General features: G+C 42.0%; 1 long non-coding RNA gene across 3 annotated transcripts in view; it reads left to right on the top strand.

Moving 5' to 3' along the window:
* Window positions 1-7,987, top strand: part of LOC109871403 (uncharacterized) — a 69,747-nt gene extending 61,760 nt beyond the window's left edge. For all 3 annotated transcript variants that reach the window (XR_002252294.2, XR_002252295.2, XR_002252296.2), the window contains exon 4: window positions 7,468-7,987. This is a non-coding gene — a long non-coding RNA (uncharacterized LOC109871403). The remainder of the gene's footprint in view (window positions 1-7,467) is intronic.
* Window positions 7,988-15,223: the final 7,236 nt, after the last annotated feature.

Raw genomic sequence — 15,223 nt, 5'->3', positions numbered from 1 at the left:
CTCTCTGGTCTTGGCCATTGTGGAGAGTATGGAGTCTGTTTGATTGAGTGTGTGGACAGGTGTCTTTTATACAGGTAACGAGTTCAAACAGGTTCAGTTAATACAGGTAATGAGTGGAGAACAGGAGGGATTCTTAAAGAAAAACTAACAGGTCTGTGAGAGACGGAATTCTTACTGGTTGGTAGGTGATCAAATACTTATGTCATGCAATAAAATGCAAATTAATTACTTTAAAATCATACAATGGGATTTTCTGGATTTTTGTTTTAGATTCCTTCTCTCACAGTTGAAGTATACATAGGATAAAAATGACAGACCTCTACATGCTTTGTAAGTAGGAAAACCTGAAAAATCTGCAGTGTATCAAATACTTGTTCTCCCCACTGTATTTTTAAACAGACACTGATAGCTTTGAGCATGGTGAAGTTATTAATTACACTTTGGATACACCCAGTCACTACAAAGATACAGGCATCCTGCATCCTGTATATTATTGTGACCCTGGTGGCACAAAATCAAAAGTCCGACTGCATGGAGATGCTTGGGAATATGGTCAATACGGGTGACCATATTGTGGGTGTTTCAGGGAAAAGGTGTACATTTTACCTCCATCATCTAGGATGTGACAATGGTTCATAAAATCTCTCCATTTCTCAATTTGTTTGCGTGGTCTTGCAGGCCTTCTCATGCAGCTGCAACAGTAAGTGCATTTGTAAATCAGGACCTTTCTTGAGTTGGGCTCTGGGATGGTGCAACTGTTGAGAATGTGAGTTTATGGTTGTGTGAGGGGAAAGGGTTAAGTGTGTGTGGGTGTATGTGTGTATCCCACAACTGTTGCGAAGGAGTAAAAGACGTTAGGGACAATAGAGGATGATCCACAGCTATATATAATACAAATCAAGGTGAGGGCGATGGAAATGCATTTGGCAGTTGATCTACTTCAATTCGGTAAGTGGCACTGTGTGCTCTTTTCGAAGGATGGATCCCAGTCTGTTCAGGGCTATGGGATGGGAGGGGTCGGGGGTGGTCTGCCGGGCATTGGGATGACAACCCAACTCGGGATAGGAGGGCTTTTAGCGGGTGTAATAGTAGGGACCAATTGGAGGTTTACTTAGTAGCAATGCAAATATCACGGTACAGTTATAAAGACACTCAATCATCATGTTACTTTTCAATGGTACGTTTACAAGCATATATTTTGATAAATAGAATTGAAAGTTGTCTCATTATAGTAAGTGGTGAAATAAGTATAGCCAGTTACAATTGTAATGGCCTAGCAGATAATAAGAAAAGACAATTAGTATTTACCTGGCTAAAAGAGAAGGAATATAATATATATTGTTTAACAATTTTAGATGAAGTTATGTGGTTATGTTATGTGGTTTTAATTAACAGTAATTTTAATCCAAATGTACAAATTGTCCAAACAGATCCTCAAGGTAGATGGATTATTTTAAATATGTTATTGGACAATAAACAGATATGGCTTATTAACCTATACGGTCCGAATAATGATGATCCAAGCTTCTTTGAAAATATTTACAAGAATTGATCAACTCTACAAGCAACCCTGACTCTTTTATTATGGTGGGAGATTATAATACAGTCTTAAATACCTCTATGGACCGGAAAGGAAATCACACTACAAACTATCACCATCGGGCATTTAAGGAAATCATGAATGTCATGGATATATTGGAATTAGTGGATATATGGAGACTTAAATACCTTGACCTAGTGAGACACACATGGCGGAGGCTTAATCAAGCTAGTCGTCTTGACTACTTTCTTATTCATTCTCTCTGGCACCAAAAGTTGAAAAAGTGTTGATAGGGGACAGAATGCGGTCAGATCATCACATGATTGGCATATATATTACTGTTACAGAATTTCCACATGGGCGAGGATATTGGAAATTTAATCAAAGCCTACTAGATGATAAATAGTTTAGATCTAGGTCCTATCTCGCCGGCTGGCCGACTACTCCTGTATGGTCAGCCAACTATCTGGCCATCCGGCCAACTGGTACTATCTCGCCAGCTGTCTGACTGGTCCAATCTGGCCGGCCAACTATCTGGAGAGAGAGAGATGGGATAATTAGGATAAGACAGGTGAAATGCAGCCCTAGCCCCCGGTACATATATAGCATAGACACTGGGGACTGCGACGGGGGGGTCGGGGGACGATATGCCTGGACAGGGCCAACCAGGCCCCACCCACTTTGTCAAAGCACAGCCCCCACACCAGAGGGATATCAACAGACACCAACTTACTACCCTGAGACAACGAAGATCTTCCCCACCACACAATCCTGAGGGGGCGCAAGACCGGACAGGAAGATAACGTGTCAACCCACTCAAGTCAAGTATAGCAAAAAAAGGCCTGGCAATACATGATGCGGGGGCAAGCCATTGACACATATGGGGGGGAAACAAGAACCTCTCCCTCAACTCAGCCCCGGTAATAGGGTCAGAGGCAAAGAATACCCGTGGAGAGAGGGGAGCTGGCTAGGCAGAGACACCTTCACACCCCTGGGCCAGACTACTGAAGAGATGAGTCTTCAGTAAAGGACCGACTCTTGGACCGACTCTCTTCTCTGTATTCATCAATGAGGTCGCTCTTGCTGCTGGTGAGTCCCTGATCCACCTCTACGCAGACGACACCATTCTGTATACTTCCGGCCCTTCTTTGGACACTGTGTTAACAACCCTCCAGGGTTGCACACATTGTATATAGACCCCCCCTTCGTTTTCTACTGTGTTATTGACTTGTTAATTGTTTACTCCATGTGTAACTCTTTGTTGTATGCTCACACTGCTATGCTTTATCTTGGCCAGGTCGCAGTTGCAAATGAGAACTTGTTCTCAACTAGCCTACCTGGTTAAATAAAGGTGAAATAAAAAAAAATAAAAAATAAAATGCCATACAACTCTCCTTCCGTGGCCTCCAATTGCTCTTAAATACAAGTAAAACTAAATGCATGCTCTTCAACCGATCGCTACCTGCACCTACCCGCCTGTCCAACATCACTACTCTGGACGGCTCTGACTTAGAATACGTGGACAACTACAAATACTTAGGTGTCTGGTTAGACTGTAAACTCTCCTTCCAGACCCATATCAAACATCTCCAATCCAAAGTTAAATCTAGAATTGGCTTCCTATTTCGCAACAAAGCATCCTTCACTCATGCTGCCAAACATACCCTTGTAAAACTGACCATCCTACCAATCCTCGACTTTGGCGATGTCATTTACAAAATAGCCTCCAATACCCTACTCAACAAATTGGATGCAGTCTATCACAGTGCAATCCGTTTTATCACCAAAGCCCCATATACTACCCACCATTGCGACCTGTACGCTCTCGTTGGCTGGCCCTCGCTTCATACTCGTCGCCAAACCCACTGGCTCCATGTCATCTACAAGACCCTGCTAGGTAAAGTCCCCCCTTATCTCAGCTCGCTGGTCACCATAGCATCTCCCACCTGTAGCACACGCTCCAGCAGGTATATCTCTCTAGTCACCCCCAAAACCAATTCTTTCTTTGGCCGCCTCTCCTTCCAGTTCTCTGCTGCCAATGACTGGAACGAACTACAAAAATCTCTGAAACTGGAAACACTTATCTCCTTCACTAGCTTTAAGCACCAACTGTCAGAGCAGCTCACAGATTACTGCACCTGTACATAGCCCACCTATAATTTAGCCCAAACAACTACCTCTTTCCCAACTGTATTTAATTTTAATTAATTTATTTATTTTGCTCCTTTGCACCCCATTATTTTTTTATTTCTACTTTGCACATTCTTCCATTGCAAAACTACCATTCCAGTATTTTACTTGCTATATTGTATTTACTTTGCCATCATGGCCTTTTTTGCCTTTACCTCCCTTCTCACCTCATTTGCTCACATTGTATATAGACTTGTTTATACTGCATTATTGACTGTATGTTTGTTTTTACTCCATGTGTAACTCTGTGTCGTTTTATCTGTCGAACTGCTTTGCTTTATCTTGGCCAGGTCGCAATTGTAAATGAGAACTTGTTCTCAACTTGCCGACCTGGTTAAATAAAGGTGTTGTCAACTTGCCTACCTGGTTAAATAAAGGTGTTGTCAACTTGCCTACCTGGTTAAATAAAGGTGTTGTCAACTAGCCTACCTGGTTAAATAAAGGTGTTGTCAACCTGCCTACCTGGTTAAATAAAGGTGTTCTCAACTAGCCTACCTGGTTAAATAAAGGTGTTGTCAACTAGCCTACCTGGTTAAATAAAGGTGTTGTCAACTAGCCTACCTGGTTAAATAAAGGTGTTGTCAACTAGCCTACCTGGTTAAATAAAGGTGTTCTCAACTAGCCTACCTGGTTAAATAAAGGTGTTGTCAACCTGCCTACCTGGTTAAATAAAGGTAAAATAACAATAAATAAAAAGACTTAACTACTGAAAACACTCCCAAGATTTGATTTTACTTCAACTACAACCAAGCTACTGCAAAATTTTGTTAACTGACTTGACTAGTTAAATAAAGGTTCAATTAAAAAATATATATATGTTGAAAACACAATATTCAGTTGTATCTCTGTTGAACCTCCAGTAGCCTCAGCTGCTATAGCAACATGGTACATACTTTCATCTATGGCCCCACAAAGCTAACAGAGTCTCCGATGCTTGTCAGCAGCCTCTATAGTTTCAGGAAACGTGATAGCATAATACCTTGTGGGAGAAAGAGATTGTCGGGTAAGAGGGTGGTGATGTTGGGGGGTTGTACGAGCGATCTGAACCCAGGTTGGGCTGGGTGTAAGAGGGATCAAATAAGGCGTTACCCAGCTCCATCACCTCATCATCACCCTATGAGAGAATAATAAGTGGCTGTAACACATATACTCTCCCAGGCCTAGTGTCCAGAGCACAAAACCTGGCTGTCTTATAGGCTTCTAAGGATAAAATGTAAGACAATACATGTGAGAAGGTGAGGGGAACAATGCGTGGAAGGCTCAGTGTGATATGACGGGGACTCATGTCAGGGGGCATTGTTGTGGCCCTTTGTTGCTGTCGAGTACATTTGGAACTTAGAACTCAGAGCCCTCTTTTGATCTGCAAGCCTGGAGTTTGTATGTAGTGAAATGTATGCATAATGTATAGAAAAGTACCATGTTTTTGACAGTAGCTTTATGTGTTTGTTGTGCTGTTCTTGAAAAGTATATTTGGTTGAACAGTCGGTTTGAAACACAATGCAAACTGTATTGTTACAGTCGGATGAAACACAATATAAACTGTATTGTAGCAGTCTGTTTGAAACACAACATAAACTGTATTGTTACAGTCGGATGAAACACAATATAAACTGTATTGTAACAGTCGGTTTGAAACACAATATAAACTGTATTGTAACAGTCGGTTTGAAACACAACATAAACTGTATTGTAACAGTCGGTTTGAAACACAATATAAACTGTATTGTAACAGTCGGTTTGAAACACAATATAAACTGTATTGTAACAATCGGTTTTGTCACGACTTCCGCCGAAGTCGGGTCCCTTTCCTTGTTCAAGGCTGTGTTCTGTGGTTGACGTCATCAACCTTCTAGCCATCATTGATCCATTTTTCATTTTCTATTGGTTTTGTCTTGTCTTCCTACACACCTCGTTCCAATCCCATCAATGACATGTGTATTTAATGCTCTGTTTCCCCTCATGTCCTTGCCGGAGATTGTTTGTTGTATGTAGGTGTTTATTGTTATTCTGTTGTGCGATGGGTTTTTCACCCTCTATTTGTTATTTTGTATAATTTGGTTTTCAGAGGTTTTGATGTTTATTAAACATCTCCATTTTAACCAAGTTCATTCTCCTGCACCTGACTTCCCTGCACCAGCACCCCCACATTATAGGTTTGAAACATAATGTAAACTGTATTGTAACAGTCCGTTTGAAACTCAATATAAACCATATTGTAACAGTTGGATGAAACACAATATAAACTGTATTGTAACAGTCGATTTTAAACTAAATATAATCTGTATTGTAACAGTCGGTTTGAAATACAATATAAACTGTATTGTAGCAGTCTGTTTGAAACACAATATAAACTGTATTGTAACAGTCGTTTTGAAACATAATATCAAGACCGACAAGTATCAAGTCAAGTCTCAAGTCCTAAACTTTGAGTTTTGAGTCCTAAACAAGTCATAATGTGCTCTTATGCAAATGTAATTCCATTTCATATTTTTAACAAGAGTAATAGTTAGTATATTACATTAACGCAAATCATGAATGCTTTTAATAATATCTACATATTTATTACTTTCCAAATAAACGTTATATTTCCTTGGAAATACATGGGTAGCCATGAGAAAGACCCCACCCCCCACCCCCCAATAATACATAATGATGATCGACTATCGAGGATCGCTATGGGGCGCAATCGGGCGATCTAGGCTTGTACACAATTGCCCAACCTTAACACACACACGCACACACACACACGCACGCGCACACACGCACATGCACACACACACACACAGACACTGTCTCTCTCTCTCTATGTGTGTGTGTGTGTGGTTACAGTAGGCTAATGTATGTCAAAGGTTTTAGGAACAGCAGTAACATCAGGTAGGATTTAGGCTACCAACTGCTTGGTCAGTTGTAGCTCAATCTTGGGTGCAATGATCACGTTCCCGCACTGACTGACTGTGTGGAGGCTCATTGATTTAACATTACGTTAGTCTACATGCTACTAGCAAAGTTATACATTTTATAGCTGTCTGCTATATTAGCCATGACATACCGTTCTTTGTGCAGCTTCAAATGTCGAACAAAGTTGTAAATTGTTGCGCCGCCGTCTGTAATTTCCTTTCCGTATGTTTTGAAAGTTGCAATCCGTTTTTTGTTGATACGGCATCGTCTTTATATCTGAAAATAATACATTTGGGGCATCATCTTTCCAAGGGCTCCATCTGAATTCATACACCGACGTTCCTCTGCACTGCCACTCACAACTTTTTCTCAGCTGGCAGAATTTGATTGGCTGCTGTCTGATTCAAACTGTAGTCCATTAAATGAAGAGTTGATGCGCTGCACACTTTTAAAAAAAACATTATTTTTAATATTTGGGCTTCGGGAGGGTATCAAGTCAGGTCGAGTCAAAAGGCTCAAGTCCAAGTTAAGTCATGAGTCATTGGTGTTAAAGTCAAAGTCGAGTTGCAAGTCATCATATTTGTGACTCGAGTCCACAAACATAATATAAACTGTTTTGTAAAAGTCGGTTTGAAACACAATATAAACTGTATTGTATAATATTGTATAATACACACAAGCTGACTGAAAGGAAATTCATAGCCTTGGGTGTGACAACAATGCCCCTCCAAGTTCAAAGTTCCAAGTTCACCCAAGACACAATAGTTGAACATGTACAGCATCATCATTTGGACAGAGATGATATTGTTTAACTAATAGTCTCTGCTTGTCTCTTCCAGATGGAGCATCTATCTGCGTGACCCTTTACTGTTGTCTCTAGTGGGGTTCGAGACATGGGCTTCGAACACCACCTGAACATCAACATGCAGAACCATCAAGATACAGTACGCTGAGAAGACAGATACAGAACTCTACTATTTATAATCAGCATGCATATATATGTTCTAGATACACAGAAACCACCAAATACACACTAACGTCCTTTGAATCAAGTCAGTTTTCTGTATCATTGTGATTTAAATCTGTAAGTTGTAAAACTGTTTACCATGTCTACTCACTGGGATGTAGAAGTACAACATTATTTATTCTGAATTGTAAAAGTCTGTATTGGTGTATTGGATTTTAAATTAACCTGTCCTTAGAATACAGCATAACATCTGAAGGGAACCCGCAGGACACATTGTCTTTATCTGACATTGACTGAATTTATAGAAAAAGTAAACATCAAAGGGAATATTTTTGTACTTTCTCAAATCATTGTATTTTCTCAATGAACAGAATAAAATATATTCAAGAATATTTTGTTTCTGAGTTTTTTACAGTATGTCTACAGTACTGTATATACCTTTGACATGACTAGATCCTCTGTGGGATCAATGTGAAATGGGTGCTGATCAAAATAAAACAACATGGCTGACATGGCTGTAGCAGTTCCTGATTGACCCTGACATTGCTGAGAATGAAACATACAGTTTGCATACAGTACAAATAAACTACATACATGTTACATTTACCTTGTCAATGTGTTACCATATTATGTCAAATTAGATACAACTGTAAAATCTAAAATGGAAAAGATACTAGCTATGCTCACTACCTGAAGCACCTTGACAACCAGGGCAAGCTTTGTAGCCTTCTACACATTTTGCGTTTGTGTTTGCTAGCAGAATGCATCTTCTACTTTTTCCCTTCTCTGTCACAATGTTTGCCTTAATTTTGTTGTTTTCTACCTGAAGAAGCTTCAAAGTTTTCATTCCCACTTTCTCTGTTACCTGCCTGTCTCTTTCCTTCTCCTGACAAATAATATCTCTCCTCACCTGTCTCCCAACCCCCACTTCCTCTGTTACTGGCCTGTCTCACTTCTTCTCCTGACAAAATGTTTCTCTCCTCACTTTTCTCCCTTCCCTCTGTCTCACTCATCATATATCATTCTCCTCCACTCTCTCTACTTTTTCTCTCTCCTTCTCAATCCCATTAAACCTTTCCCTCCCTCCCTCCCTCCCTCCCTCCCTCCCTCCCTCCCTCCCTCCCTCCCTCCCTCCCTCCCTCCCTCCCTCCCTCCCCTCCCTCCCTCCCTCCCCTCCCTCCCTCCCTCCCTCCCTCCCTCCTCTGTCACCCTCTCCCCCATGTTCATTTCCCTTACCAACCCTTCCTCTCTTTCTTTCTCTCTCTCTCCCTCCTTCCCCTCTTTTCACTCTTTCTCAGATGTCAGATCAGAGTCTAGTCTTCCATTCACCCTGTCATCACATTTTTCACACAGCACTATCCCTTAATTGGGCCTGTATCATCATATCGTGTAGAGTACCTGGACGCTGTAGAAGATGAAAGATGGCCTCGATCTTTTCCTTACACACACACACACATTTATGCACACACAATAGTGTGTACTAACCACGCTAACCCCGCTAAAGGGGACCTGGCATAAGCTATCGTCACACACATACACACATGCACGCACACACACAGAAATACGCATACACACCTGGAGTGGTCAGATGCACATAATAGGGGAGACATGGGATCTTTGTATTATACCCTGAACACTGTAACACCTTCAGTATTGACATAAAGTGCAGTTGGTATGATTGTAAGAGCATGACAGGTGAGTGAGGAATCTGAGTTTTCCCAATATCATTTGTTTCATCTTTCACTGGTTCTGTGAGGAGACATAGGATGCCCTGCAAGCTAGTGTCATACTCTGTTTATAAACACTCTTCTCAGATCAGGATCTTAAAGATTGTGGGGGTTATGTTTGTTCAGATGCTTATTCTATATAGTCTGTTTCTTTGTGTGTGTACAGATATGACACATTAACAGTCTAAGATGCACTCTCTACCGAGTTCCAAACTGCCTCTGGAAGCAACGTCAGCACAAGAACTGTTAGTCGGGAGCTTCATGAAATGGGTTTCCATGGCCGAGCAGCCGCACACAAGCCTACGATCACCATGCACAATGCCAAGCGTCGACTGGAGTGGTGTAAAGCTTGTCGCCATTGGACTCAGTGGTTACGGCTTCTCTGGAGTGATGAATCATGTTTCACCATCTGGCAGTCTGAAGGACAAATATGGGTTTGGGGGATGCCAGGAGAATGCTACCTGCCACGAATGCATAGTGCCAACTGTAAAGTTTGGTGGAGGAGGAATAATGGTCTGGGGTTGTTTTTCATGGTTGGGGCTAGGACCCTTAGTTCCAGGGAAGGGAAATCTTAATGCTGCATCATACAATGACATTCTAGACACTTCTGTGCTTCGAACTTTGTGGAAACAGTTTGGTGAAGGCCCTTTCCTGTTTCAGCATAACAATGCCCCCGTGCACAAAACGAGGACCATAGAGAAATGGTTTGTTGAGATCAGTGTGGAAGAACATGACTGGCCTGCACAGAGCCCTAACCTCAAACCCATAGAACACCTTTGGGATGAATTGGAACGCTGACTGCGAGCCAGGCCTAATCGCTCAACATCAGTGCCCAACCTAAAGCTTTTGTGGCTGAATGGAAGCAATGGAAGCAAGTCCCTGCAGCAATGTTCCAACATCTAGCGGAAAGCCTTCCCAGAAGATTAGAGGCTGTTATAGCAGCCAAATGGGGGTTCAACTCCATATTAATGGCAAATAAGACATCAAAACTATACAATAGCACTTATGGAATCATGTAGTAACCAAACGAGTGTTAAACAAATACAAATATATTTTATATTTGAAATTCTTCAAAGTAGCCACCCTTTGCCTTGATGACAGGTTTGCACACACTTGTCATACTGTAGAACGGTAGAGAGGTAAAAAGACAGTATGGCGCATAGGGGAGAGTGGGGTAAGTTGAGCCATTTTTTACATTCAGCATTACTCCGTCAGGGGAAGTATAGTATTCTTTCTGGCGAAGATATCATCTACATATAGTTCAGGATGTTATGTATCCCTGGAAATAATCAGAATGAATGTAAACATTACAGTTTTGAAAACGTAACTTGTCCAAAAAAAGTGGTCTCTTGGCTTACACAGGGTATGGGATAAGCTGAGCAGCGGGCCAAAGTTAATAAGCCGCCTACAAATTTCTGTAATGAATTAAATATTACCACTACCTTTTAAAACCAGGTCTATCTTTATTTCCCAAACACATTTCAACACAATCACAATCGCTTTTTGGTCTTTTAATCCTTTTAAGCATATTTTAACACACGTTTAAAGTGTTTTTTTTCGGGCTTTTGGTAATGAAGCCCTTTGTGAACCTTCCCAGAGTCAGATGAACTCATGGATACCATTTTTAGGTCTCTGCAAACAGTATGAAGGAACTTAGAGGTAGTTTTGCGAGCCAATGCTAACTAGCATCACACACTGACACCACATAGAACCACAATGGAACTGGTTATTGTAATTGTGCAATGAGGGGAAAGTACAGTAACAGTACTAGTCAATTCTTTGTGATGTAACAATAGAATTAGACCCATCTTCTTCAGCCAATCATGGATTCCCTTTTCTCCCTTTATCACCAGGAGAAAAACACCTGAGTCAATCAGGAGAGACCCAGAAGGAGAGATCCAGAACATATTCAGTAACATATCATCACAGACATTCTGTGAAATCCAGCAAAATCCAGTATGAATCGTCACCATGTGTATTTGGGGCAATTCAGGTTATTTTAATTTAGTGATACCAATTTGTGCCTAAATCGCATGCTGCCTCTTTATCGTGTAGATATATTATTAAATAGATTTTTTCCAACATTTCTTGAGGATCTTTATTTATTATAAAGCCTAGTGGTTAAGAGCATTGGGCCAATACCTGAAAGATTGCTGGTTTGAATCCCAGAGACGACTAGGTGAAACCCTAATTGCTTATGTAAGTCGCTCTGGGTAAGAGTGTCTGCTAAATGACTCAAATGTATAAAAAAAAGATTTGATTTGAAGTGATGCATATTTATCCTGATGGTCTACTTTGAGCAAATAAACCAAGACTGAGACCATGCCAACTAAATAGCTGAATGTTGTGCTGTTGGTCGCTCTGACCTGATAATTGTCACTAGGATGATGGTAACAAAACAGAGGCTATGTTTCTTGCTGCTTGGTGTCACGTCACCAGCCCCTGGGGCCCGCTTTGTTTTCCCATCATGCCCCTGTGGCCTGCTGGTTGGTTTAAACAAGAACTGTTCTTTTCTGCCTTTCAATTAAACCGCACCCCGCGGCACCCACCGACACTGTCTCGCTGCATAGAGCAAGAAAGAGGGCGAGAGAGAGAAAGAGATCCGTTTGTTGGTGGTGTGCTTTGCTCTCTTGGGTTTTCAGGTCCTTGTAAGCAAACATGATCTCACTGAGTTGTTCACTGACCAATGACATCAGCAGTGGGTTGCTTGTACCTGTGAGGTTACAGTTATCCAGATGGTCAGTTTTCAACTGTGGAAGAATGTTATTGTTGGAAGTAAAAGGTCAAATAACAGTATGAAATACTTTGTAAAATTATCTTGGTTTGAATCTTTGAAGTCTCTTATCATAATACACATGAAACATTTAAATTAATGAGGCCAATATCAACTTAGCAGATAGTAAAATGGAAAACATGTTCATCGTAACTGTATCATTGTCCAGCGGTTTATCTGTTGGCCATTCAAATTGAGAGAGAAATAAAAACATGCACTACCTCCTGTGTATTTACTATACTCTCTCTGCTTCTCTCTCTGCTCTCTCTCTGCCTCTCTCTGTCTTTCTCTCTCTTTCTCTGTTTCTCTCTCTCTGCCTCTCTCTCTCTGCCCATCTCTCTCTGCCTCTTTCTCTCTCTCTGCCTCTTCCTCTCTCTCTGCCTCTCTCTCCACCTCTCTCTCTCTCTGCCTCTTCCTCTCTCTCTGCCCCTCTCTCTTTTCTTCTCTCACTCTCTCTGCCTCTCGCTCTCTCGCTCTGCCTCTCGCTCTGTCTCCCTCTCTCCTACCCCAGTATCCCATGGTGACTAGGCACAGGTCAGGCTCTTCCTTTCAGAGAGGAGGACATGGGGGTTGAGACCAGGCACAAAGGCAAAGCGTCTAGACGTCGTCCCACGATCCTGACCCCAGATTTAGACCCCGGGCCCCAAGGGCCCAAAAGACTATTGTCCTCTTATTTACAGATACTATTTCCTGCCTGACTGACACCATGACAAACACAGTTACTTCCTAACTTCAGGATGCTTTTCAACTTGGACTCCGGGCATGTGTCATAGGAGAAATAAGAATTGTTACAAAGGACCTAGAATATTGGCAAATATATGAATTTTCAACATAATATTACTATCATGCCAATTGCATTCAGTTATTTCCAAATTCACTAGAACAGTTAAAATGGTAGATTTAAACTGAAAAGCATTTGGTTGGTGTTCAAAAAGTTTAGAATTCTAATTGTGATATGAATTTTAAGATTTTGTTGGTGACTGTTGTTAAGGTTTGCTGTGGTAGGGGTGGGTGCCTGCCTGGTGTGTCTAGAGGTGGGGGTGGGGATGTGTCTGGGATCGGAGTATGGTAGGGGTATTATAAGAGTATGTATACGTTGACAATGGATTGGTATTGGGTGCTAGCTTGTATGTGTGTCTGGCGTTAGGGTTGGGGGTGCAATGATTTAAGGACAGGAAATCATCTGCAGCATAATAGATTAGCATACAGCCTCAGACAGGCTTGGGACAGAGGCGTTGGACAGGCATTAATAGATGAGACAAGAGCAGGCCACTTCTTTTCAATGTCCCACATGGGAACGTGGAGCCAATGCACCTCCTTCTAGTGTCTGTGCTATCCTACAGGCCCCTCTGCATGGCTGACTAGTATGAAAATCCCATCACTGTCTGGAGGTCTTGCATAGGAGGAAATAGCATGTGCAGAGGCCTTAATCATTTAAAAATATTAAAACTAGACAATAATAAGTTGATATCTGATTCAGACCCCTTGACTTTTTCCACATTTTGTTACGTTACAGCCTTATTCTAAAATTGATTACATTTAATCTACTCTAAAATTGATTAAATTGCTGGATGGGGAGCATTGCTGCACTGCTGTCTCTCCAGAGATGTTTGATCGGGTAGTCAGGGCTCTGGATGGGCCACTCAAGGATATTCAGAGACTTGTCCCGAAGCCACTCCTGCGTTGTCTTGGCTGTGTGCTTAGGGTCATTGTTCTGTTGGGAGATGAACCTTCGCCCTAGTCTGAGGTCCTGAGAGCTATAGAACAGGTTTTCATCAAGTGTCTCTATGTAGTTTAATCCATTAATCTATTGTCTCGATCCTAACTAGTCTCCCTGCCAATGAAACATCCCCACAGCATAATGCTGCCACCACCATGCTTCACCGTAGGGATGGTGTTAGGGTTTCTCCAGACGTGACGCTAGGCATTCAGGCCAAAGAGTTCAATCTTGGTTTCATCAGACCAGAGAATCTTGTCTTAAGAGTTTGCCTTTTGCCAAACTCCAAGCGAGCTGTCATGTGCCTTTTACTGAGGAGTGGCTTACGTCTGGCCACTCTACCATAAAGGCCTGATTGATGGAGCGCTGCAGAGATGGTTGTCCTTCTGGAAGGTTCTCCCTTCTCCACAGAGGAACTCTAGAACCCTGTCAGAGTGACCATTGGGTTCTTGTTCACATCCGTGACCAAGGCCCTTCTCCCCCGATTGCTCAGTTTGGCTGGGTAGCCACCACTAGGAAGAGTCTTGGTGGCATAAACTTCTTCCATTTAAGAATTATGGAGGCCACTGTGTTCTTGGGGACCTTCAATGCTGCAGAAATGTTTGGGTACCCTTCCCCAAATCTGTGCCTTGACACAATCCTGTCTCAGAGCTCTACAGACAATTCCTTCCACCTCATGGCTTTGTTTTTGCTCTGACATGCAATTTCAACTGTGGGACCTTATATAGACAGGTGTGTGCCTTTCCAAATCATGTCCAATCAATTGAATTTACCACAGGTGGACTCCAATTCAGTTGTAGAAACATCTCAAGGATAATCAATGGAAACAGGATGCACCTGAGCTTAATGTCGAGTCTTATAGCAAAGGGTCTGAATACTTACGTAAATAAGGTATTTCTGTTTTCTTTGCAAACAGTCAGAAAACCTATTTTCACTTTGTCGTTATTGTCATGGCTGTTGAAGGAAGTGGACCATGGTGCAGTGTGGTGAGCGTACATTTTCTTTTATTATAAAAAATGACGCCAAAAAAACAATAAACACTACAAAAACACACCGTGAAGCTACAGGCTGTGTGCCTTGAAAAAGGGCTACCTAAGTATGGTTCTCAATCAGAGATAACGATAGAGAGCTGTCGCTGATTGAGAACCCTACCCGGCCAAAACATAGAAATACAAATAATAGAGTACAGAATACCCACCCCAACTCACACCCTGACCAAGCCAAAGTAGAGACATAAACAGGTTCTCTAAGGTCAGGGCGTGACAGTACCCCCCCCCCCCCCCCCCCCCCCCCCAAAGGTCCGGACTCCGGCCGCAAAACCTAAACCTATAGGGGAGGGTCTGGGTGGGCATCTATCCGCAGTGGTGGCTCAGGTGCGGGACGCCTACCCCGCTCCACCACTGGCTCACTC

The sequence above is a fragment of the Oncorhynchus kisutch genome, linkage group LG3 (assembly GCF_002021735.2).
Source record: "Oncorhynchus kisutch isolate 150728-3 linkage group LG3, Okis_V2, whole genome shotgun sequence".
In the NCBI taxonomy this organism is placed as follows: domain Eukaryota; kingdom Metazoa; phylum Chordata; class Actinopteri; order Salmoniformes; family Salmonidae; genus Oncorhynchus; species Oncorhynchus kisutch.
The sequence above is the reverse complement of the archived record's forward strand: the minus strand, read 5'-3'. Positions and strand labels throughout refer to the sequence as shown.